Consider the following 23391-nt stretch of genomic DNA (forward strand, 5'->3'; position numbering starts at 1 on the left):
CTCACAACCCCAAGACTGTGACCTGAGCCAAGACCAAGAGTGTTGCTTAACCAACTGAGCCATCCAGAAGTGCCATGTAACTGATTCTGATTTGAAAATACATACAGAATCCTTGGATCATTTCTGATGTCACCCACCCATTCCCCATTCATCCCCCGACCCAAGCTGTGTTTCTGAGTGTCTATAGGTTAATTTCCCTAATGCTTAATCCCAAGACCACATGTGGTGCCAGCGTTGATTTGCCTGAAAGACCAAAGTGCATCCTGAATATTACTTGGGCAAAGATCAGGTGCCTCAGGTGCTGATTGAAGGACACATGTGCAGTTGTTTTAGCAGAATCCTTACATACCTTCAATTGTGTCTCTGTTCGTGGTGGCAATTTGTTTTGGATCTTGTCTTCAAAGTTTGGCAATAAGCTTTGAGGATAACAATGGTAGAAGGATGCTAGGAGGCAGGTATGACATTTATTGAGTGCCTACTATGTGCAGGCAGTGGTCTTGGTACTTCACATTTAGTAACTGATTTAATTTAATGTTAGTCCATAATAAATCAATGAATATGGCACAGTTCTCCTGGAACAAAGCAAATTAATGCAAACATTTGACATTCTCTTCACTCTCCTCACTCAGAATTTCTGCTCCTGTTCCACATTTCTGTGTTCTATTTTACAAAATGTCTCAAAACCAGGCATATTTACACAAATCACACGCATATGAGAATGTGGATATGTTAATAACCTTAGTCCACCTCACTTTTGTATTTCCAAGAGATGAACTGCATACATCTAGCAGCCCAGCCCACTGCTTTGATTGCAGGTTGGGGCCTCTGTGGAATAGGAAGAGGTCCCATTAGGACCAATCTCCAGGAGCTCAACAGGTAGCTGCTGTTTTTGCCTGACATGCCAGTGTCTACACATGAAAGATTTTATTGGAGAAAACTTTCTTTTAGTCCCCAAACTTTGTCCTGATGCTGAAAGGATGCATAGCCTTGTTTGAATGGATTGTATCATTTGATATTTCTGGCCTTGCTTATGATGAATTGGAAAAGAAAGAAAACGATCTCTGCTTGTTACTGGTATCTTACACAGACAAGGAACTGGAAGATCTCTAGAATTCTTTTTTTTTTTAAAGATTTTATTTATTTATTCATGAGAGACACACAGAGAGAAGCAGAGACATAGGCAGAGGGAGAAGCAGGCTCCTTGTGGGGAGCTCAATGCGGGACTTGATACCAGGACCCCAGGATCACGACCGAGGCAGATGTTCAACCACTGAGCCACCCAGGTGTCCCAGATCTCTAGAATTCTTAATCTTGTGCCTTGGTTGGGAAAATCACACATTTAGGACAGTTATCAGTAATGATGATATTAATGTCTTATTTTTGCACAGTATTCAGAGATTACAGAAGATTGTTACACATCCTTTAAATAGCCTTGAATTTGGTTTTATTATTGTGTGATTCATAAATTACTTTATAAATGTATTAATGACTAACACAGTAAACATGTTTTGTCAACCAACAATTTCCTAATCTCAATTTAAAGGTTATAGCTTCCATACTTTTATATCCCCCATCCTCCTTCTTCCCGCTATAATAGCACCTGAAAAAAATCTATAGAACAAGGAACTGTGGCAAACAAGCTGTTTGAAACTTAAAAGCAGTACCTTAAAACAGAATCATAAAAATCTCAATGAGGGAAGAAACCATGAAGGTCAGTAGATTTAACCTATGTCTAATCCTGTTCTACAGTCAAATATCCAAACCCCTGGGGAGGGCTTTGTTCTCTCCAGAAAACATTTTGCATTTCCTAGAAAGTGGATTGTGTCTGGGGCCAGAGGGAAATTTACTATAGGAGGTGGGAGATTAGGAGGCAGTAAATGGATTGGAAGAAGAGGAGAAAAGTTTGAGAAATAGGAACTGCCTTAGGGAGAAAAGACGGAAGACATTGACCACCAGCCTAGCACAGTTGGTATTGTGGGATACATGGAGGGAAAAAAGGAGGGAAAAAAATAGACTTCACCCTTAAGGAGCTTGCCTCAGAGGACAGGAGGAAGAGACTTTCACTTGAAACAGTTAAATGTAGGGTGTGCCAGTGAGTCAGCCCTTGAATTCTGCAAAGCTGACTAATAAAAAAAATATGGTGACACTGGATACAAGTACTTTAAAGGGACCAAACACCTAGTAGGCCAAGTGTGAGTTGTCTAGAACAGAACAGGAGATTTCACTTACCTAAGCAAGAAATTTATTAACCAATCAAAGGGGGTTGCAAGTTAAGATCCAAAAAGTAAGTGCAAGTGGGTCTTGGGCTCCTAATCCCATTCTAAGGAGACACCCAAATTCAGTATGCAGATAAGTTCCCACTTGGGGAGAGGGCCTCACAGGGGCCTGGGAGTTCTGTACCCAGGACTACCCAGTACCCTTTGCTCTGAGTTTGCCCTTAACAACAACCTTGCGTGTTGTCCTTGCTGTTGAGGGTGCACCTCCTCCCTGAAGTTCCCCTGAGCATAGTCCTCCACCTTCTAGATAGACTTAATCACTCCCTCATCTTGTTCCCCAAAACTAGGTTTGTCTCTTGGTAAGTAGGTGAGCCAAGAGACACCACCAAGCCAGAGAATGAGTAAGAGAAGGATTTGAGTTACAGTAAGTGAAGGAGAACATTGGGGATCTTTCCCAAAGCAGTGTCTCCTCAACCATAAAATCAGGCAAGTTTTAAGCTATGGGTGCATGTGTATTCATGAAGGGGCTTGTGCAATGGAGAATACAGCAGGGAATTGAGGCAAAAGTCCTCTGAAGGTACTTAGTCCAGACCAAAGTCATCAGGGCTGGCAAGGGTGAGCGTCATCAATTCTCTGGTTCCTGTTGGTCTGGCATCTGAGTGCTCAAAGGGGTTTAGATCCTGCAGAGATAACTCAAGAGTGTGCATCAGTCCAATCTTCACTTTTGAATATGATTAGGTTATCTCTGGGCCTGATTATGACTGTTCTTCCATTCTTTCACAAGATGGCTGGAGGCCTAAAATGACTTTTCTCAGATTGAGAAAGCTATGTCTGTCTTTGTTTTTTGGGGGGGACTCCTAACGTTTCTGCTTACAAGATCCTCCCTTGAGATATTTCATTCCTCATTCTTGAGGGGTCCTGGGCGGAGGTCAGTCTTCTATAACTGCTTCCTGCTGAGATTGGGGTTAAAGGAGTGAAATTCTCCTACTGCTCAAGCTAGATAAGCTTTTATTACCCCCTGGAGTGTTCCTTAAAGGTTGTTTAAAGAACAATTTGAAGTTGAATTTGCTACAATCGAAGTGGCCAAGTTTACTAGGAGTTTGGGGATGCAGGGGCCATGAAGTACGAGTACATCATTCTCAATACTTCAGGGCAAGTTACATTGGACTCTTCTCGGGAATTTAACACCCTCTGGTTAACTGGATTTTCTGAAGAGGAGCTTGAGATTGACACCAGTTGACAGCTGTCATCTTGTTCCCTTCTTTGTTGCCTGAGAGTGGTCCAGCCGCCTTTTTTACTCTGGAATGGTGGATACAAGGTGTTATTCCCTGCAATGGAAAGAAGAGTGGGTGGTTAACACTAAGGCCCATTCCATAAGGGCCGTAGTTGATCTGAGCGGGTACCCATTTTCTGTGTCTTTAGACACACCCAGTCTCCTGGTTCACAATGATGACTTCTTGTTTCTGTGGGGGCCTGAAAGCTTAGGTTAGCACAGTGGCTCAGACCAGTCACCACTTTCCCTACCTGTATTATATGTTTAATAGTGTTTTCTGTTTCCTTGTCTCCTTCAGCTGGGGCCCCACCCATCCCCCGGGAAAGGATTCCCAGGCATACATCATTTCAAAGGGGCTGAGTCTTATACCTTCCTTTGGGGGTTGTCCTCAGGCAGGTTAGAGCTATGGGCAGCAGATTTAGTCATTGTTACTATGATTCTTGGCATAAATTTGGCAAATGTCTTTTTTTAAGGTCTGGTTAGCTGGCTCTGTTTTTTCCTGAAGACTGGGACTTCCAGACAGCACGTAGTTTCCATTTATACCTAAGGAGCAAAAAACTTTAACCATCACTTTGGAGGTAAAGGCAGGTCCATTGTCACTTTGAACTGTTCAGAATAGCCCAAAACTAGGATTAGTATTCTATAGAAGGACTTTAACTACTTCTGGGTTTTTTTTTTTTTTTTTTTTTTTTCTGTTTTGCAATGAAAAGCTTCAATCCAGCCAGTGAAAGTGTCAACTAGGACCGGAGATTCTTTCTCTCTCTCTCTTTTTTAAAGATTTTATTTATTTGAAAAAGAGAGAGAGAGAGAGAGACTGCATGTGTGCACATGAGGGTGGAGGGGTGGAGGAAGAGAATTTTTAGCAGACTCCCTGTGGAGTCTGGAGGTTGACATGGGGCTGGATCCCATGACCCATGAGATGATGACCTGAGCCAGAACCAAGAGTTGGACGCTCAACTGGCTAAGTCATTCAGGCACCCCAGGACCAGGAGATTCTTAAAGCCATCTGATATAGAGGCACCACAGTAAAAATCTATTTGTCAGTCCTCCCCCAGTTGGGTGCCCCTAAGTAAAACAGCTTGTTTTTAGTGGGAAGGCATAAGGCCTGGTATTAGTCTTGGTTTTTTGGCAAAATGCACATTAGCTCATGACTTTTTCAATTAGTTGTCTAATGTCCAGCCAAGCTGGGTGTGCTAATTATTCTCATCAGTCAGTTTTACACTGTCTCTTTTCCATCATGAGTGGAGTCATGGGCACTTTTAATAATTACCCATCCCAGACTTAGAGGCACCTGTGTTTTGCTGGCCTTATTTTTCAGCCACGCTTAAGATTGAAGTCCTCTTATTGCCCTTCGATCATGTCTTTCATGGTCCTCAGGGGAGTAGTCTGCTCTAAATCTACATGGGGAGCTGAGGGAATAAGTGGGCATTCTAAGGCTTCCCCCTCTCAGCTGCGCTTTTGGCAGTTGTGTTTACCAGGCTCTTGACTTTGACCTCTTTACTTTCTCCCTTTTGGTGCCTCCTCAGTGAATCACAGCTATTTCCTTGGGTTTGGGGATGGCTTCTAGGGACCAGAGAGTCTCTTTGCTACGTTTGATTTCTTTATTAGCAGCTGAGAATAGACCTTTCTCTTTCCAAATAGCCCCATGAATGTGTATTACTGAGAAGACGTATGTTGAATCAATGTATGTATTAATAGCCTTTCCTTCCTCTTGCTCTGAGGCTCGGGTTAGGGCTCTTAGCTAAGCCTTCTGAGCTGAAATTCCTGGGGAACAGGCTTTTGGCCTCTATCTCTTTATGCAGGGAGACCACAGCATAACCAGTCTCATGTTTGCCTCTCTCCATAAATCTACTTTCCCCACAAACCATTCTTCATCAGTATTAGGTGAAAATTTACTTCTTAGGTCTTTTCTACTGGAATATACCACATCAATGGTTTTATTACAGTTAATGGGCAAGTAGCCCCTGGGAGGATGGCAGCAAAGTGGCAGGATTCAAAGCTTGATATGACTTGATAAGCAGGCCTGGGGGATCTAGCATCAAGGCTTGAAATTGGCCTAGTTGCCCATCTGTTAGCCAATTATGGCCTTTGGCATTTAGAATTTGTCTCACTTGATGAGGGGCTCATACTGTTAAAGCTGCATAGTAAGTTTTTCTGCCCCTTTTATTAATAAGCAAGTAGCCACCACTGCCTTCAGGCAGGGTGGCCATCTGTTTTGAAAAGTCTGTTATGACTCTTCATATGTACCAACATTTGGGCGACAACTCCCAAGGCTAGTCCCTCCCTCTCATGGATGCATGCTTCAAGTGGCTTTGAGAGGTCAGGAGGGCTCAAAGTAGGGGTGCTAAGAAGTAGTTCTTTTAGTTTTTAAAAAGCTTGATCATTTTGGCCATCCCATGCAAAAGGGGCAGTTTCCAGTCCCTACAATTCTTCATGAAGGGGCTTTGCAAACTAACCAAAGTTGGGAATTCATATCTAGCAAAATCCCACCATTCCCAAAAAGTCTCTCAACTGCTTTTTGTCGGTGTATGGCTTGCCTTCTATACTCTGGGAGTCTCTTGTGTCCTTCAGAGATCAAGCATCCTAGTATCTGATCTCTATCTTCGATATCTGGGCCTTTTTCTTTGAGACTTTCTATCCCTTTTCTGCTAGACAGTTTAGAACCTCTTTTGTATGTTGATCTGAGTCCTCCTTTGTCGGGCTGGCTATAGGAATATCATCAACATATTGGGGGAATGTCCTCCTTTCAGATCTTGACTCAAAAACTCTTCAAACAAATGGGAGAGCTTTTAAACCCTTGGGGGCAGAACAGTCTAGCAATACGGCTGCTTTTGATAAAAGTGAACATCTTCCTATTCAAAAGCAAATGGTTCTTTTGAGCCCTCATCTAGGACTCTAGAGAAAAAAGGCATCTTTAAGGTCCAGGATGATATAAAACCTGCTATCGATCAGGAGGCAAGTGAGCAGAGTACAGGGTTCAGATCAAGAATAGATATCCTGAATAGCCTCATTTATTGCCCTAAGACCTTGGACAAATCAATATTCTTCTGTTCCTAGTTTTTTTTTTTAATAGGTAACATTAGGGTGTTACAAGGAGATTGGCAGGGTTTTATCAAGCCTTCATATAGCAATCTATTTATTACGAGTCCTATTTCCTTCTTTGCCTTCAATATAAGGGGGTATTGTTTTACTTTTGGCCAGCAACCCATCACATTTCTGAAAACCTTTACACGTTGGAAATTCATAGCCCAGCCTATTTTCTCTCCCGCCTAACTTCTGGTCTCATTTGATCAAGTCTGTGGGCAGGAGTAGGTTCTAGCACAGGAGGATCCTCATTAAGGAGTACCAAAAGTGTAGACCACTATGATTTGGGCACATTTATCTCAATTCGACTTTAGTTTAGATGTATAGTGGTTCCCAACTTGACCAGCAGATCTTTCCTTAACAGAAGGATCAGGCCTTCTGGAACATATAAGGAGTGTTTCAAAGTTTTTGAACGTATTTCATAGGTCAAGGCTCAAAAAGTTTTCTTGTATTTCCCTTTACTGACACCCCCTTGATGTTGCATTCTCTATTGGATGTTGCATTCTCTACCCCTTGTGGGTAGCCAACACTGAGAATGTAGCACCACTATCCAGCAAAAACTCAATTGCCTCTCCCACTTTATCTAAGGTGACCTGGGGCTCTTAGAGGCCATAGAGATGGTGCTTTGAGAAGCCAGCTGGAGAGCTCAGCGGCCCTGTCAATATTCTTCTTCAGTCACCAGGAATTGAAAGAAAGAGGGTTTACTGTGGGCCTTTCCTATCTGGGGACAGTCAGGGCATCTCCTCTTCCAATATATCTCCTTTTTAAAGTATGCAGATTGGTTGGGTCCCAGCTCTGCTGGTGGCTCATGTGTCCCATGTTGGGGGTAGGGGCACTCACTCGTGGTGTCTTCTTATTTTCTTCTCTTGGGTCACCTGGGCTGATCTGCAGTGTCACTGCCAACAGGGCAGCCAGTTTCTTCATCTTAGTGTCTTCTTTTTATTCCTCTACCATATCTTGGTTTTTGAAGACCCTAAAGGCCACCTCAACCAGTTGAGAGGTGGGGGTGTTAGGTCCTACTGCAGTCTTTTGAAGTTTTTGGTAAATATCTGGAGCATTCTGAGATATGAGACAAGTGTTTACTACTGTAGTGTTTCTTGTATCCTCAGAGTCCAGTCTATTGCCTAAAGCATTCACTAATTCTTTCCAAAAAGGCAGAGGGATTTTCATCCTTTCCTCATTGTATGTTCCTTACCTTGCCTCCATTAACTGGTTGAGGCACTGCAGCCTTCATACCTTTGAGGAGTAGGTACTTATAATGTTCCAGCTTTTCCCCATCCCCCCGGGCACTTGAGTCCCAGTGAGGGTCAGTGGTTGGCACTGGCTGCTCAGCAGGTTTCCAAATAACACTGTCTGGCTGGGTGTCATGCTGCTTGTCTGCTTCCTCCTTACCTTTCAGCAGGGTAATGGTCTTCTCTTCCCCTGTAAGCAGGATAGTTAACAGGCTTTGAATGTCTTGCTAAATGGGGTATGGTTCGTAAAAATGGTATTCATCAGGTTAACAAACCCCTCCGGGTTGATCTGAATCCTTGAGTGTTTTGCTCCCAATCGTACAGGTTAGCCTCAGAGGGCATACATTCTTAGTCTGATAAGAATGACTACTCCTACTGGTGGTGGGGATGAGCACTGGGAGACCATTATTTGGTTCTCCTTTTCCTGAGTAGGGTGAAGGTGGTTTAGATAGGTCAGGAGAGTAAACAGGGAGTAGATTGAGCAGTGACTTGGGATCTGGAGGGGATGGACTTGCAAGTGGGGCTGAGAGCTGGGGACCTATTCCAAATCCCTGGGGCAAAGGGAGCTCTAAGGCGTCATCAAGGGGTTCCTCCCAAACAGGAGCATGGTCTCAGTCCCTGGACTAGATAGTTGAATATGCTTAAGTCTGTATTTCTTCTGTAATTCTTTACTCTGGCAGAGGGCCATAAAGCTTTGTACATAAGGGATCCCATCCCATTTTTCTTCCTTCTTACAAAACAGGTTTAATTAGAATATGGTATTATAATTTAACAAGACATTTTCTGGCCATTTTTCCTGGTCTTCTAGCTGGTATTGTGGCCAAGCAGTATTACAAAAGGAAACAAGTTGTTTCTTTGTCGTCGAGGTGTACCCAAAAAGCTTCTAATGACTCAGGATGTACCTTAATGGGTGACTGAAGGGATTGGCATCCAATTCCCCATATCCTTAGATCTCTGTTAAAGATTTGACTCTAAAAAAATAAAAATAAAAAAAAAATAAAGATTTGACTCTAACTACCAAGAGGTCTGCAGGGAAGGTTAGTAGAGACACAAATTTGGCTAGTCTTAGCTCACTGAAAATTTGCTTCTCTAGAGAGCTGGTAAGTAAGTGCTTTGAATCGATCATTTAGAAGTGCACATTCAGGTTGTTCAAGTGTACCAAACTGGCACCTCTCTACAGACAATCTCTAGGCAGATAATCTCCAGAATCTAAGATTTATCTCAGTGAGACCTTCAAGGATCAGGCAACCTTGAGCAGCTTCCAGGATTTGGGAAGACAAGTATGTCTTACAAACCCTCAGCTTCTCCAGATGTACCAGACCAGATAGCTATGCAGACCCTGAAGCCTTCCGTTACCCACTTGAGATAGGGGCAGAGCCCTAAAATCAATTTGTGGGGGTAACTGCCACTCATATTTCTGCAGGAACTTTCTAATTAAAATGTCTGGAGCGGCCGCTGAGACTGTTCGGTGAGTCTAGATGCACAGATCTGACAAATCAGGCTCCAAGAGGGATTCTCTTCTGACCTCCTCTGCAGGTTCCCTAACAACACAGATGAGTTTGCATAGCTGAGCTCCCACTGCCACTGCCTGCTGCGTTGCCTGTGGGAGCTGGAGAAACTCAAAGGATTTAGGCAAGAGGTTCCATCTGGGTTGCCAAATTTGTTACCCAAAACTGGGTTCACCTCTTGGTGGGTGTCGAGCCAAAAGAAACAACCATGCCAAAGAATAGGAAAAGGAAGGGTTTATTTGTAACAGTAAAGAAGAACACCAGGGATCTTTCCCAAAGTAGTGTCTCCCCAGCAACAAAATCAGGGAAGTTTTAAGCTAAGGGTGCATATGTATTCATGAAGGCGCTTGTGCAATGGAGAATACAGCAGGGAATTGGGGCAAAAGTCCTCTGAAGGTGACTTAGTCCAGACCAAAGTCATCAGGGCTGGCAAGGATGAGCGTCATCACTTCTCTGGCTCCTGGTCGTCTGGCATCTGAGTGCTCAAACGGGTTTGTTTAGATCCTGTAGTGAGAATTCAAGAGTGTGCATCAGTCCAAGCTTTACTTTTGAATATGATTAGGTTATCTCCGGAACCTGATAGTGACTGTTCTTCCATTCCTTCACAAGATGGCTTTTCTTATGTCGGGAAAGCTATGCCTGTCTTTGTTTTTCCGGGAACCCCCTAACTCTTTGCTTGCACCCTGTCCCCACATTATTGTGCACATACCTCTCTTATGGACAATCGTATTTGTAGCACTCAATTTACACCTATGTCTCCCTCACCATATTGGAAGACAAGGAGCCATTCTTCGACATTTTTGCCTCAGTGCCTCTCACCAATGGATGTTCTGCCAATATTCGAGTGGCAAGATGAGCAAGCGAATGAATGAAGGGCTGGATAAAGATTGAATACTCGAAAAGACTTAATATGAGCAAAGACTTCAGGTCAACAGAGGACCCAGTGAACGAGGTGAGAACGACCTGCATGAGGCATGTATGAGAAGAACCAAAAGTAAATGGGCTCCTGAGGCAGGCCAGGTAATGGAGGGCCTTGAGTGGCAAAGGACATTTATCTGTTTATTCATTTTGTTCAACAAAAATTTGCTCTAAACTCTTTTGGGTAGCGGGAACAATATAAAACTACAGTCTCTAGCCGAAGGGATTGTACAGTTGGGGGGGGGGGGGAAGACTGCCCTCCCAAGAGCTAAATTGAAAGGCAGACAGGGCAAGGGTGAGCAGAGAGCTATAACCAAGGAGCCTAGGATTTCAGGGATCAGTAAGTCACTTCTGGTTGTGCTGATGGAAAAGCATCTGCCCTGGTCTTCAAGGTAAGAGGACCAGCAGAAGGCATGACATCACCCAGGAAGCGGAGACAGGACTATGCAGGCATCGAGGGGAAGCTGCTCCCCGAGGCTGAAGCAAGTGAGGAGACAGGCATGAGGTAGAAGATGAAGATGTAAGGAGAGGGTGGGTGAGGTTGTGTAGGGCATTTGGTAGGTTAAGGCGGTTACAGTCTACTCCACAGGAATTGAGGAATGTGTGGTGACTTGCTGCGTGCGAGGGTAGGGCTAATTACCATGAGTACAGAGAACTGTCAGCCCAGCCCTGGATAAAAAGCTGAGGCAAATCTTTTCGACAGGCCTACCTGATTTTTTTGAAAATTTTTTACTCTATAATTAAGTGTCAAATGCTGAGATAGTTTCTGAGGTTTTTACATGGTGTATGGTACGTGCTGGAAGGCTGGTTTGTACAAGCACACCCTGAGTGCCCCCGTTAATCACTATCTTGAGAATATAGAGATCCTGTCCTCCCTCTATATTCACATCAAGCAGGGTATATAGAAAAAAATACGTTATTCAACATTGGAGGTCAGGGACTCCAAGGGTGGCCAAGCCAGAGCATCTCCTTGGTAACAAAGAATGTCTGGATGACAGGCCTGATCTCCTTGGAATGCTGGCCATTCAAGGAGGGAAAAGGCTCCAGATAGTTGCTAGGCTGGTGGCTGCACTATAAAAGCTTGCAGCGGATGCCTTGTCCAGTCTGCTGCTCCTGGACTGCCTGTACATAAGTTCCCCAATAAACCCATATCTCACTTGCTAGTTCTGGGTCATTTCTTTGGTTTCATTTCTTTGGTCCCATCAGCCACCCTTGACTTAGAGTCTGCCAGGGTGCAGCTGTGCAACTGTGTAACTGAGGGGGTGCATTTTAAGTTGATCATCAACCTTTGTGTGGCGAGTGATAGCTCATGCAAGCTCTTGAGTAAGTTCCCTAGACTTAAGAAGAGGCATCTGAGGGGCGCCTGGTGGCTCAGTTGGTGGAGCATCCGACTCTTGGTTTAGGCTCAGGTCATGATCTCGGGGTCATGAGATCGAGCTCCCAATCATCTCCATGCTCAGCATGGAGTCTGTTTGAGATTCTCTCCCTCTCCCTCTGCCTCTGTAGCTCTCCCTGCTTTCTCTCTCTCAAGTAAATAAATAAATAAAATCTAAAAAAAAAAAGAAGAAGAAAAGAAAAAAGAGACATCAGAGCGGGAAATTCTGACTTGGTCATTAAAAGTCCTCCTGACATACAGGAGGGATGGCCTGTATTTCAGATGCTTGTGGACTGTTACATGAGTACAGGGATGCCTTGAAAACACCAGCTGGCCTAATGTACTTGTTGGAGGAACTGTGCTCTGTGGCAAGGAAGAGAGGCACACAGTAGCCACAGTGTACAGGCCTCTCCCATGGGCGGTTTGTCTGGCCACCAAGGCTCTACTGACTGAAGGCTGAAGTTTGTGTCTAGAATTTACAGGATGAGCTCAGATTAGAAAAGGACATGAAAATATCCACTAGCCTGATGATTTGGGGGCTGGTGGGCAAGATAGGAGAACAGGATAGGTTAGAGGATTTAGCATGCTGTGTTGCAAAGTTAGGAGGGCACAAGATGTCACGGATTGAGATCTGGGCACTTGTAACAAAGCCTGGTTAGGACACTAAAAAGTGGAAGCTCCAAGAAGTGATAAAAAAAAATATTGTGGGGGGATCCCTGGGTGGCGCAGCAGTTTGGCGCCTGCCTTTGGCCCAGGGCGCGATCCTGGAGACCCAGGATCGAATCCCACATCGGGCTCCCGGTGCATGGAGCCTGCTTCTCCCTCTGCCTATGTCTCTGCCTCTCTCTCTCTCTCTCTGTGACTATCATAAATAAATAAAAAATTAAAAAAAAATATTGTGGTAACTGATGAAAAAAACAGACAAAATGCTCCGTGTTTTCTAACCCCTAATAAAAAGAAACATTTTATTTTAATTTTTTAAAGATTTTATGTATTTATTCATGAGAGACACATGGAGAGAAGCAGAGACACGGGCAGAGGGAGAAGCAGGTTCCCTGCAGGGAGCCCCATGCGGGACTTGATCCCGGGACCTGAACCAAAGGTAGACACTCAACCACTGAGCCACCCAGGTGCCCCAAGAGACATTTTAAATGCAATTTCTCCCAAACTCCTAGGAGAAAACTTAAATTATTTCTCTGCCCCTGAAGTTGGAAATCTTACCATGTCTTTAAGATATAAATATTCCAGGAGATAACCAAAACAATGCCCATAGAGATTGAGGGGAAAAAAAGAGGGAGGAGGCTTTTTATAATATAAACTTTTAGAAATGATAAGGACAGCAGGGCTGTGTGTAGGGAAGTAGGAGATGTGTAAAAAGGCATGAAGAATGAGAGTACATTTTTGTTAAGGAAAAATAAAATAATTTGTCCTGAAATGAGACAGGTTGTTTAGAAAGTGAGAACTTAGGACAAATTCTAAATGAAAAGAAAGTTGTAGAAGGTTTGTGAAGGAGAATCTTTGGAAAAGAATTTTATGCAGGGTCAGGAATTGACTAAACACAGAATAAACATATTTTGAAAGCACACTGGTATAAGATTGGGATTAGGTTTTCCTCTCTTTCAAAAAGACAAAGTTTTCTTGAATTGTGGGTCCGTGCTTGATAAGAAATTATAAACAAAGTTGTTGTTTTTTTTAATTTGCCCAGAAAAATAAAGTTTCTGTTTTAGCTTTACCAGATCTATATGAAACTCTCATCAGATCTTTAACTATGTCCATTTTAAAGTCTTTTATTATTATTATTTAAAGATTTTATTTATTTGAGAGAGAGAGAGCATGTGCGGCAGCGGGGAGAGGTAGAGGGACAGGGAGCCTTATGTGGGGCTTAATGGGGAACTTGATCCCAGGACTCTGATACCATGACCTGAGCAGAAGGCAGACGTAACCGGCTGAGCCACCCAGGCACCTCAAGTCTCTTATTATTTATAGAGTTACTGTTTTACTCTTGGCAAAAAAGTGTTCCTGCCAAAGAGCTTCATTTTCCAGGAGATTCATGGAAAAGACTTTGAAAAGCACAGGTTTTTGATAACTCAGATCAATTTGCCTTCACATCGGAAGGACAATGATAAGCCTTTCAAGCATCCCCCAAGGCCACCTGCAGAGCCCCATAATATGTCATGCCCCCAATAGCTGGGGACCTCTCCCTGTTCTCCTTCTCTGTATCAGTGATGTGGGTCCACTGCACTGAGGATATAATGTTAACCTGTGAAGACTGTCTCTGTTGCGAGGCATCCTGCAGGATTTGCCAGAGCATCTACAAGGGAGAGGACGGACAATGAACCCATAGAAAGTTCAGGGCCCTGGCTTATCAGTCAAGTACTTGGGTGCTATCTGCTTGGGTAAGACAAAAGGTATTCCTGTGGTGGTCACTGATAAAATATGGGCATACCTATGCCCCGCCAATGCAGTTGCAAACTTTCCTAAGTTTCTTAGGGTATTGGCATCCTTTTACCCCTCACCTGGTTTAATTGCTTTGGCCCTTTATAGATTGGTAAAAGAAAAAAAAGGGAGCCTATGGGACTGGTTCTCAAAGGAAAGCAAAGATTTGAACAAGCCAAGGTAGCTGTTAAACAGATTCAGGCCTTGGGCATTCTTGTACAGGGATAACCACGTGAATCGGAGGCAGCCAGTTACCAAGAAGGGTTTGGATGGGGCTGTGGCAACCGCAAGAGCACAAACGAGTACTGCTGGTTTCAGGTCATCATTATGGAAAGGAGCTGAGACGTGCATAGTGTTTTAGAACGACAGCTGTTGCTCCCTACTATGCCTTACAGCAAGTAGAAGACATAACTGAAGTGATCCCAGTAACTATTCCCACTCGGTATCCTACAGTGGGGTCGGGAAAAGATACATTCCAAAAGCCAAAGTCAGGGAGTGCCAGACCCAAGCTATAGCCAAATGGCATGTGTCTGTGCAACAATGTAGTACTTGACAAACAGCCCCCTTAGTGAGGAGCTGCATTCCATTCTTGGCTCTATAACTTACATCACTGCTGAAGAACACCCATTAACTGAGGCAGCAGAGCCTCCGCAGCTGCCATCCTTTGTACAGGAAGGAGACAGACCAATCCCTGAGCGTGCCTGGTACACTGATGGCTCAGCCAGGGGTAAACCTTGCACCTGGATGGCCATTGCCATCCAACCCTCAACTGGAAATATCTGGATAGAGTCTGGCAGTGGACATAGAGTACAATGGCTTGAGCTTTGAGCAGCATGAATGGTGCTACTCCATGAGCCTGACCCCATTGTTATATGTACAAATAGATGGACTGTTTACAAAGACTTGACTGTGTGGCTTCTCCAGTGGAAGGCCCAGGACTGGATGATGGCAGGGCACCCACTCTAGAGCAATGGCACGTAGAAGGACATACCCTAGCACATACGAGACACGAACATCACTATTGATCATGTAGATGCACACACAGCAGGCACCCCACCTGCTAATCGATGAGTTGGCCCACATCTGCCTCCTGGAAGATATGATAACAGAAGGCATTGCAACCTAGTAACACAAGAAGATGTGACACTGAGGACAACAGACCTTGTGGGCCATTGCTAATAACGAGGGCTTACTGTGGCATTACGAAGACACTGTAACCGTCTGCTAACAATGCTCAACCTGTGCCCAGGAACAACCACGACCTTTGTAGAGTGACACTAGACAGATAACAAGAGAGTGGCACCCCGTTCAGAGATGGCAGATTGACTACATTGATTCCCTGTCCCTCTCCATTGGCTTCTGTTATACTTTGATATGTACTGACACTTATTCAGACAGGACTCCTGCAAGCCTACCCCAGTAAACATGCTAACTACAAAGCTACCATCCTCAGTCTGGAATAGCTGTGTGCTGCTTATGGGGTACCACCGACATTGGCAGTGACCAAGGCTCCCACTGGACAGGACATGAAGCACAAGAGTGGGCCAGCACTCAAAGCATCCATTGGCATTTCCATCTACTGTATAATCCCACTGCAGCTGGGTTGATAGAATGCATGAAACGACTGTTGAAACAATTGGAACAAGGAATTCACTCACTGGCCTATTGGACAAGCTGCCTATTAATAAGACATTAAAAGAACAGGTACATTCTCATCAGTCCAGTGCCTATACTCTACTCACTCAAGGACCTGCTGTCCCCCTTAGAATACACATAGAGAGCATGCAGGAAGGATGTTCTCTGCTGCAAGTAGAGGCACAGGGTAACCTTTTATTGTCCTTGCCATAGGAGGTGGGGCAAGATGGCAGAAGAGTAGGGTCCCCAAGTCACCTGTCTCCACCAACTTATTGTCCTTGCCACAAGATCCATCTAACAGGGAAAATATAATTAAATGGCTCTGGAAATGACAAAGAAGTCCATGACTGTTTGGGTTTTTGGCCTGATGGGGAATCGGAATAGAACAGGACTAATCATCACCACATTTCTTCACCCCACTCCATTGAAGACAATGAGGATATACAACCCCAGGTCTCATTAAAAAAAAAAGGACATAGTCATCTTATGGGGCATTGTTATACTCCCACTACCCTTTTCAGCTTTGCCTCACTGTGTAAAGAAGGGAGGCCAATGATTGGTTACTATAAACCTGGAGCTCAACCACAGTCAGGTGGTGTGATCCCAGAATAACATCACCTCCTGCATTTTATTAGACAATCATGACTTGTCTTTTGTGGTGCCTACCAAACAGCTTACATTTGCCTTTAGATTCTGTATGGGACACCCATTCCCCCATTGGGTCCTGACCATGGCTTCTATGCAGAGTAAGACCAGCTGTTGGATGTGCAGTGAATTTTCCCATCAGTGCTACAGGCCTCCTCTGGCAAATCTACATTGCCAACCTTGGCACTTGGAGATGCTTCTACACTTGGTATAACCCCTCCTTGCTCTTACCTGGACCGATGCATGTTCCCCAGGTATCCAGGCTCCCCCTCCCCAAAGATGTAAAGAGGAAAATTTTCCGATTGGTAGAAGAGCAGGTAAATAAAGACTACCAATAGAATATGCCATTTAGGATGGCCTAGGATACTTAACTGCAACCCAGGTACAAATTATGATAGTGGCCTCATCATGTGTAGAGTAGCAAAACAGGGCCATAAATGCTACAGGTCATAATGTGGGGTGGATAGCCATACAACAATGCAATCACACTATATTCATTACTGCTGATATCTGGCTAAGGAGACAAAAGGTGCCTTCCCTTCTCCGTGGGGATGGTTATGGGCATGTGGTACCCATGGCTAGCTTTACTTATTTCATAACTGAGCTAACACTGCATCTGGGGGGCACTCCTATGTACCAGACTATCTACTCACCTACTTAGAGGAGAAATCTATCAGTTGGGATGTGGTCAGGCCCTAACACAGAACTAAAAGAACATCTTGGTGTTTCTGTCCCCTCTCTATTTTCTTCCCTTTTGCGGCCACCATTAATGTAGAGTGGCAGGTAGAGGCTCTAGCCAAACACACAGTTGCCACCTTTAATTTCACCTGTAATGCAATCACCCTCCTTATTGAGGAGAGTGCCCAAATAAGACGGGTAATTCTGCAAAATAGAGTGGCTCTTGATGTGTTAATTGCAGAACAAGGAGGGACACGTGCTCTCATCAAGACAGAATGCTGGGGATCCCTGGGTGGCGCAGCGGTTTGGTGCCTGCCTTTGGCCCAGGGCGTGATCCTGGAGACCCGGGATCGAGTCCCACGTCGGGCTCCCGGTGCATGGAGCCTGCTTCTCCCTCTGCCTGTGTCTCTGCCTCTCTCTCTCTGTGTGACTATCATAAATAAATAAATAAATAAATAAATAAAATAAAAGACAGAATGCTGTGTATATATACTGACTATTCCCACAGCATTTTCCAAGCCAGAGCTAATGTAAACACACACATTAAATGTATTGATTCCCTGACTACTGACCCTGATAGAACGCAGTTAAATCACCTGCCTTCTCTCTGGCAAAATATTTTCTATAGTTTTTTAGCCATTTGTGTTTTCCTATTATTTGGATGTTGTGGCTTGTACTGCTGCTGTGAGATTCGGTTGAAGTGCACCTTGCCAAACTGGCCCCAGGGATGTTTTGGAAGAGGGGTATGTAGAGAATGTACAGGCCATGCAGGGTATGCTGGTATGGAGAGTATGGTACATGCTGGAAGGTTGGTTTGTACAAGCACACCTTGAATGCCCCCAGTAACCATTATCTTGAGAATATACAGATCCCACCCTTCCTCTATATTCCCATCAAGTAGGACATGTAGAAAAAACATGTTCAGGGGATCCCTGGGTATCTCAGCGGTTTGGCGCCTGCCTTTGGCCCAGGGCGCGATCCTGGAGTCCCGGGATCGAGTCCCACGTGGGGCTCCCAGCATGGAGCCTGCTTCTCCCTCCTCCTGTGTCTCTGCCTCTGTCTCTCTGTCTCTCTCTCTCTATGATGAATGAATATATAAATTTAAAAAATTAAAAAGAAAAAACATGTTCAGTATTTGAGGTCAGGGGCTTCAGTGGTGGCCAAACTGTAGCATCTCTTTGGTAATGAAGAATGTCTGGGGGTGCCTGGCTGTCTCTGTTGGTAGAACATGAGAATCCTGATGTTGGGGTTGTGAATTTGAGCTCTACATTAGGTGTAGAGATTACTTTAAAAATTAAAAAAAAAAAAAAAAAAGAATATCTGGATGACAAGCCTTGATCTCCTTGGAACACTGGTCAGGCAAGAAGGGAAGAGGCTCCAGATAGTTGCTAGGGTAGTTGCTACACATTCAAAGTTTGCTGCGTATAGATTCCAGCAGCAAATGCTTTGTCTAGCCTGCTGCTCCTGGACTCTGTGTGTAAGTCTCCCCACTAAACCTACGTCTCATCTGCTGCTTCTGGGTCTTTTTTTGGTCTTGCTGGGCCATCATCCATCCTTGGCTTAGAGTCTGTGGGAGTACGGGCACACAGCTGGTAACTCATTCTTCACAGGCTACCCTTTCACTGCACCAGATACTATCATTATCATTGCTTAGTGTTCTAAGGCAGATCTCAGCTGAGACAGATAACCACAAACTGGGAACACGGTAGGTTCTTGCTCTCCTTGTTATACTTGATCATGGGGTCAATGCAGTTGCTAGCAAAAGTGCTATGGAAATTTTCAGTTTGAGTTAATAGTGTCTTAAACTTCTGAAGCCCTTCTGAAACCCTCACCTCTTAGCCATGAATGGCTTTATTCAACTATGAGAAAAATATTAGATTTTCTACAGTGCTGGAACAGAACCCAGGCATATTTCTTAAGACTCTTTTGGTTATAAGTGAAAGAATGCCAAAAGTAGCTTAGTCTTTTTTTAAAAGATCTTATTTATTTATTCATGAGAGACAGAGAGAGAGAGAGAGAGAGAGAGAGTGAGGCAGAGACACAGGCAGAGGGAGAAGCAGGCCCCATGCAGGGAGCCTGATGTGGGACACGATCCCAGGTCTCCAGGATCATGCCCTGGGCCAAAGGCAGGTGCTCAACTGCTGAGCTACCCAGGGATCCCAAAAGTAGCTTAGTCTTAACATTAGATTTATTGGATAGTTACTTGAGTAGCTCACAGAGCTGAAGAAAAAACGGGTGGGGGGCAAAATCAACAAAGGATTCTGAGACGGTGGTAGAGTAGGAAACACCAGGAATCTGTTTCCCTGTCCAGAGAACAATTATGTTCGTAGGATTTGTCTGATGCAACTATTTTGGAACTCTGGAGTCTATTGAAGGCTTAAAGACTTGGTTGGTAAATCGTGGTCAAGTTCAGCTCTTAGCACTCTGGAGGCCACCTGTCCTCCACCTCCAGTCCCATGGCAGGCAGCTGTGCTTGTGCTTGGGAGCAGTATGCACATGGCTTTTGGGAGCCAGAGTGGGCAAAAAGGACTTTGTCCTCCAAGCATCAGTGATCTGTGCTCTAATTGCTGATGCTGCTCTAATCTTAGAGATGTAGACAAAGAGGCAGTCCTCATTGTTGTAAGCCCCTCTAGCTCCAACTGAAGTAACTTCTAGGAAATTTAAAGGGCCGGTGCCCTACCCTCCTTCATTTTTTTCCCCCCTTTTACGAGCTAGACATTAAAGAGTAGAACCTTCAAAAACAGCAACTAATGTGAGAGAAACACATGCCCAGGGAAGGGTGTAGGCTCAGAAAAGAACTGATAAGACTTTAAATTTACATCTCAGGCTGATTCTTGGCACAGAGACAGCCTACAACAATAAAACAAACAAACAAACAAACAAACAAAAAAAAACACCAAAACCAAAAACAACAACAAAAAACCCCAGCAAACCCTGGGGAAGGAAGAGAATGTGATTTCCAGAGTTAACGCATTATTGATTCAAATGTCCAATTTTCAGCCACAACAACAAAAATCATAAGGCATACAAAGAAATAAGAAAGTGTGCCAATTTAAAGGAAAGAAATAGATCAACAGAAATTGTTCCTGAAAAAAAGCTGATGGCAAATCCATGAGACAAAGATTTCAAAACAACTGTTGTAAAGATGCTCAAAGAACTAATAAAAAAGGCATAGAGAAACTTAAGAAAAGGATGTCTGAACGAAATGGAAATAAAACAAAGAGATAGAAAAACTAAAAGGAAACAAATGAAATTCTGGAATGGAAAAGTACAATAACTGAAATAAAAAATTCACTAGAAGCATTCAAAGGCAGAGTTGAGAGGCCAGAAGAATCAGTGAACTTGAAGATAGGGTAATGGAAATTATTGTGTCTGAAAAACAGAAAGAAAAAAGATTGAGAAAAATGAATAGGACTTAAGGGACCTGTGGGACCCCCACAAGCAGACCAATGTACACATTATAAGAGTTTCAGAGAGAGGGGAAGTCTTGAAAGAGAAAAAGGGGCAAAGAGAATATTTGAAGAAATAATAACTGAGAACTTCCCAAATTTGGTAAAAGACATAAGCATAAACATTTAAGAAACTCAGCGAACTCCAATATAAACTCAAAAAGACTCACACCAATACACATTACACCAAGCTTTTCCAAGACAGAGACAAAGAAAATCTTGAAAGCAGCAAGAAAAGTTGCTAGTCACATACAAGGGATTCTCAGTAAGATTATCAGCAGGTTTCTCACTAGAAACTTTGGGGAAGGGGCACCTGGGTGGCTCAATTGTTTGGGTGGCCAGCTTTTGGTTTTGGCTCAGGTCGTATTCTCAGGATCTTGAGATTGAGCCCCATGTCAGCTCTGCACTCAGCAGGGAGTCTGCTCAAAATTCTCTCTCTCTGTCTCTGCTCTACCTCTCCCCCATGCATGCACATGTGCACACACACATTCTCTCTTTAAAATAAATAAATCTTAAAAAAAAAAAAAGAACTTTGGAGGCTAGGAGGTAGTGAGTTGATACATTCAAAAAGGTAAAAATGAAAAAAAAAAAAAAAGGAATAAATGTCAACCAAGAATCCTGTATCAGGCAAAACCATCCTTCGAAAGTGAGGGAGAAATTAAGACATTCCCAGATAAACAAAAATGGAGGGAATTAATTACCATTAGACCTGCTCTGCAAAAAATGCTAAAGGGAGTCCTGTAGGTTGAAGTGAAAGGACACTAGACAACAACTTGAAACTGTATGAAGTAAAGCTAAATACATGTTAAGGTAAATACATGGGCAATTATAAAAGCTAGCATTATTTTAACAATAGTTTGTAATTTCACTTTTTGCTTTCTATATGATAAGGGGTTAATAGATGCAAAAAAATTATCAGTCTAAAAACTAGTGTTGTTATAATTTTGGTTTCTAACTTCACATTTGTTTTCTGCATAACTGAAGAGACCAATGTATTGATTGATTTAAAGTTTTTTTTTTTTAGATTTCATTTATTTTTTTGAGAAAAAGAATAAGAGAGAGACAGAGAGAGCGCAAGTGGGGAAAGGGGCAGAAGGAGAGGCAGACTCCCCACTGAGCAGGGAGTCTGATGTGGGGCTGGATCCCAGGACCCCAGGATCATGACATGAGCTAAAGGCAGGTGCCTAATCGACTGAGGCACCCAGGTACCCTGAGACTAATGCATTTAAAAGAATTTTAGCTTATGTTTTGGGGCACACAATGTATATAGATGTAATTTTGTGACATCAATAGCTATAAGGGTGGGGATGAAGCTGTAAAGGAGCAGAATTTTTCGTATGTTGTTGAAGTTAAGGTGACAGAAATTCAAATTAGAATGTTTTAACTTTAGGATATTGTGTAATCCCCATGGTGACCACAAAGAAAATAGTTGCAGAGTATACATAAAATGAAATGAAGAAAAAATTAGGATATTTTACTACAAAAAATAAACACAAAAAAAGTAATGTAGAAAATGAAGGACAAAAACACCTATAAGATATGAAAACAGGGATCCCTGGGTGGCGCAGCGGTTTGGCGCCTGCCTTTGGCCCAGGGCGCGATCCTGGAGACCCGGGATCGAATCTCACATCGGGCTCCCGGTGCATGGAACCTGCTTCTCCCTCTGCCTGTGTCTCTGCCTCTCTCTCTCTCTCTCTCTCTCTCTCTCTCTCTGTGACTATCATAAATTAAAAAAAAAAGAAAGAAAAAGAAGTGTTTAAAAAAAAAAGATATGAAAACAAAGAGCAAAATGACATAAGTACCTTTTCAGTAATTTTTTTTTAAAGATTTTATTTATTTATTGAGACAGAGAGGGAGAAGCAGGCTCCATGCAGGGAGCCTGATGTGGGACTCGATCCCAGGTCCCCAGGCTGCAGGCGGCGCCAAACCCCTGCACCACCGGGGCTGCCCACCGTTTCAGTAATTACTTTATACGTAAATGGGTTCAGTTTTCCAATCAAGACAAAGGTTAAGAGATTAATAAAACATAATCAGTCAAACCAACTAACCAACCAAACAAATAAACATACACATGATCAACTATATGTTATCTACAAGTCACTCACTTTAGGAGAAAATATTTTCAAATCATATATATAATAAAGAATTAATATCCAGAATATATAGGGAATTCCTACAACTTAATAAATATAACAAAAAATAAACAATGATTCAAAAATGGCAAAGGACTTGAATAGACACTTCTTCAAAAAGATATGCAAATGGCCAAAAAAGCCCATGAAAAGATGTTCAACATTACTCATCATTAGGGAAATGCAAAGCAAACTACATTGAGATACCATTTCACACCTGTTAGGCTGACTATCAAAAAGCTGAGGAAATAACAGTGTTGCAAGGATGTGGAGAAATTATAATCCTTGTGCACTAATAGTTGGTGGGAATGTAAAATGGTACAGCTGCTATAGAAAACAGCATGGTGGTTCCTTTAAAAACTAGAAGTAGAATTACCAGATACTCCAGCAATTCCACTTTTAAAAAAATGTTTTATTTATTTATTCATGAGAGACATAGAGAGAGGCACAGGGAGGAGAAGCCAGCTCCATGCAAGGAGCCCAATGTGGGACTCGATCCTGGGATTCTGGTATCACGCCCTGAACCAAAGGCAGATGCTCAACCACTGAGCCACCCAGGCGTCCCGCAATTCCACTTTTGAGTATATTCCCAAAAGAATTGAAAGCAGGGTCTCAAAGAGATATTTGTACACCCATGTTAATAGCAACATTATTCACAATAGCCAAAAAGTGGAAGCAACCTAAGTGTCCTTCAACAGATGAATGGATAAACAAAATGTGGTATATACATACAATGGAATATTACTCAGTCTTAAAAAGGAAGGAAATTCTGGCATATGTACAATATGGATAAACCTTGGGGACATAATT

The 23391-nt window shown here is 43.2% G+C and overlaps 1 long non-coding RNA gene across 3 annotated transcripts in view; it reads right to left on the bottom strand.

Moving 5' to 3' along the window:
• Positions 1-1238: 1238 nt before the first annotated feature.
• LOC140603073 (uncharacterized) overlaps positions 1239-23391 on the bottom strand; it is a 91972-nt gene continuing 69819 nt past the window's right edge. For 2 of the 3 annotated variants that reach the window (XR_012006122.1, XR_012006119.1), the window contains one exon: positions 9553-9817. This is a non-coding gene — a long non-coding RNA (uncharacterized lncRNA). Of the gene's footprint in view, positions 3545-9552; positions 9818-23391 lie in introns of those variants that run through there. The other variant, XR_012006121.1, reaches the window with a different exon arrangement.

Source organism: Canis lupus, chromosome 13 (genome assembly GCF_048164855.1).
Source record: "Canis lupus baileyi chromosome 13, mCanLup2.hap1, whole genome shotgun sequence".
In the NCBI taxonomy this organism is placed as follows: Eukaryota; Metazoa; Chordata; class Mammalia; order Carnivora; family Canidae; genus Canis; species Canis lupus.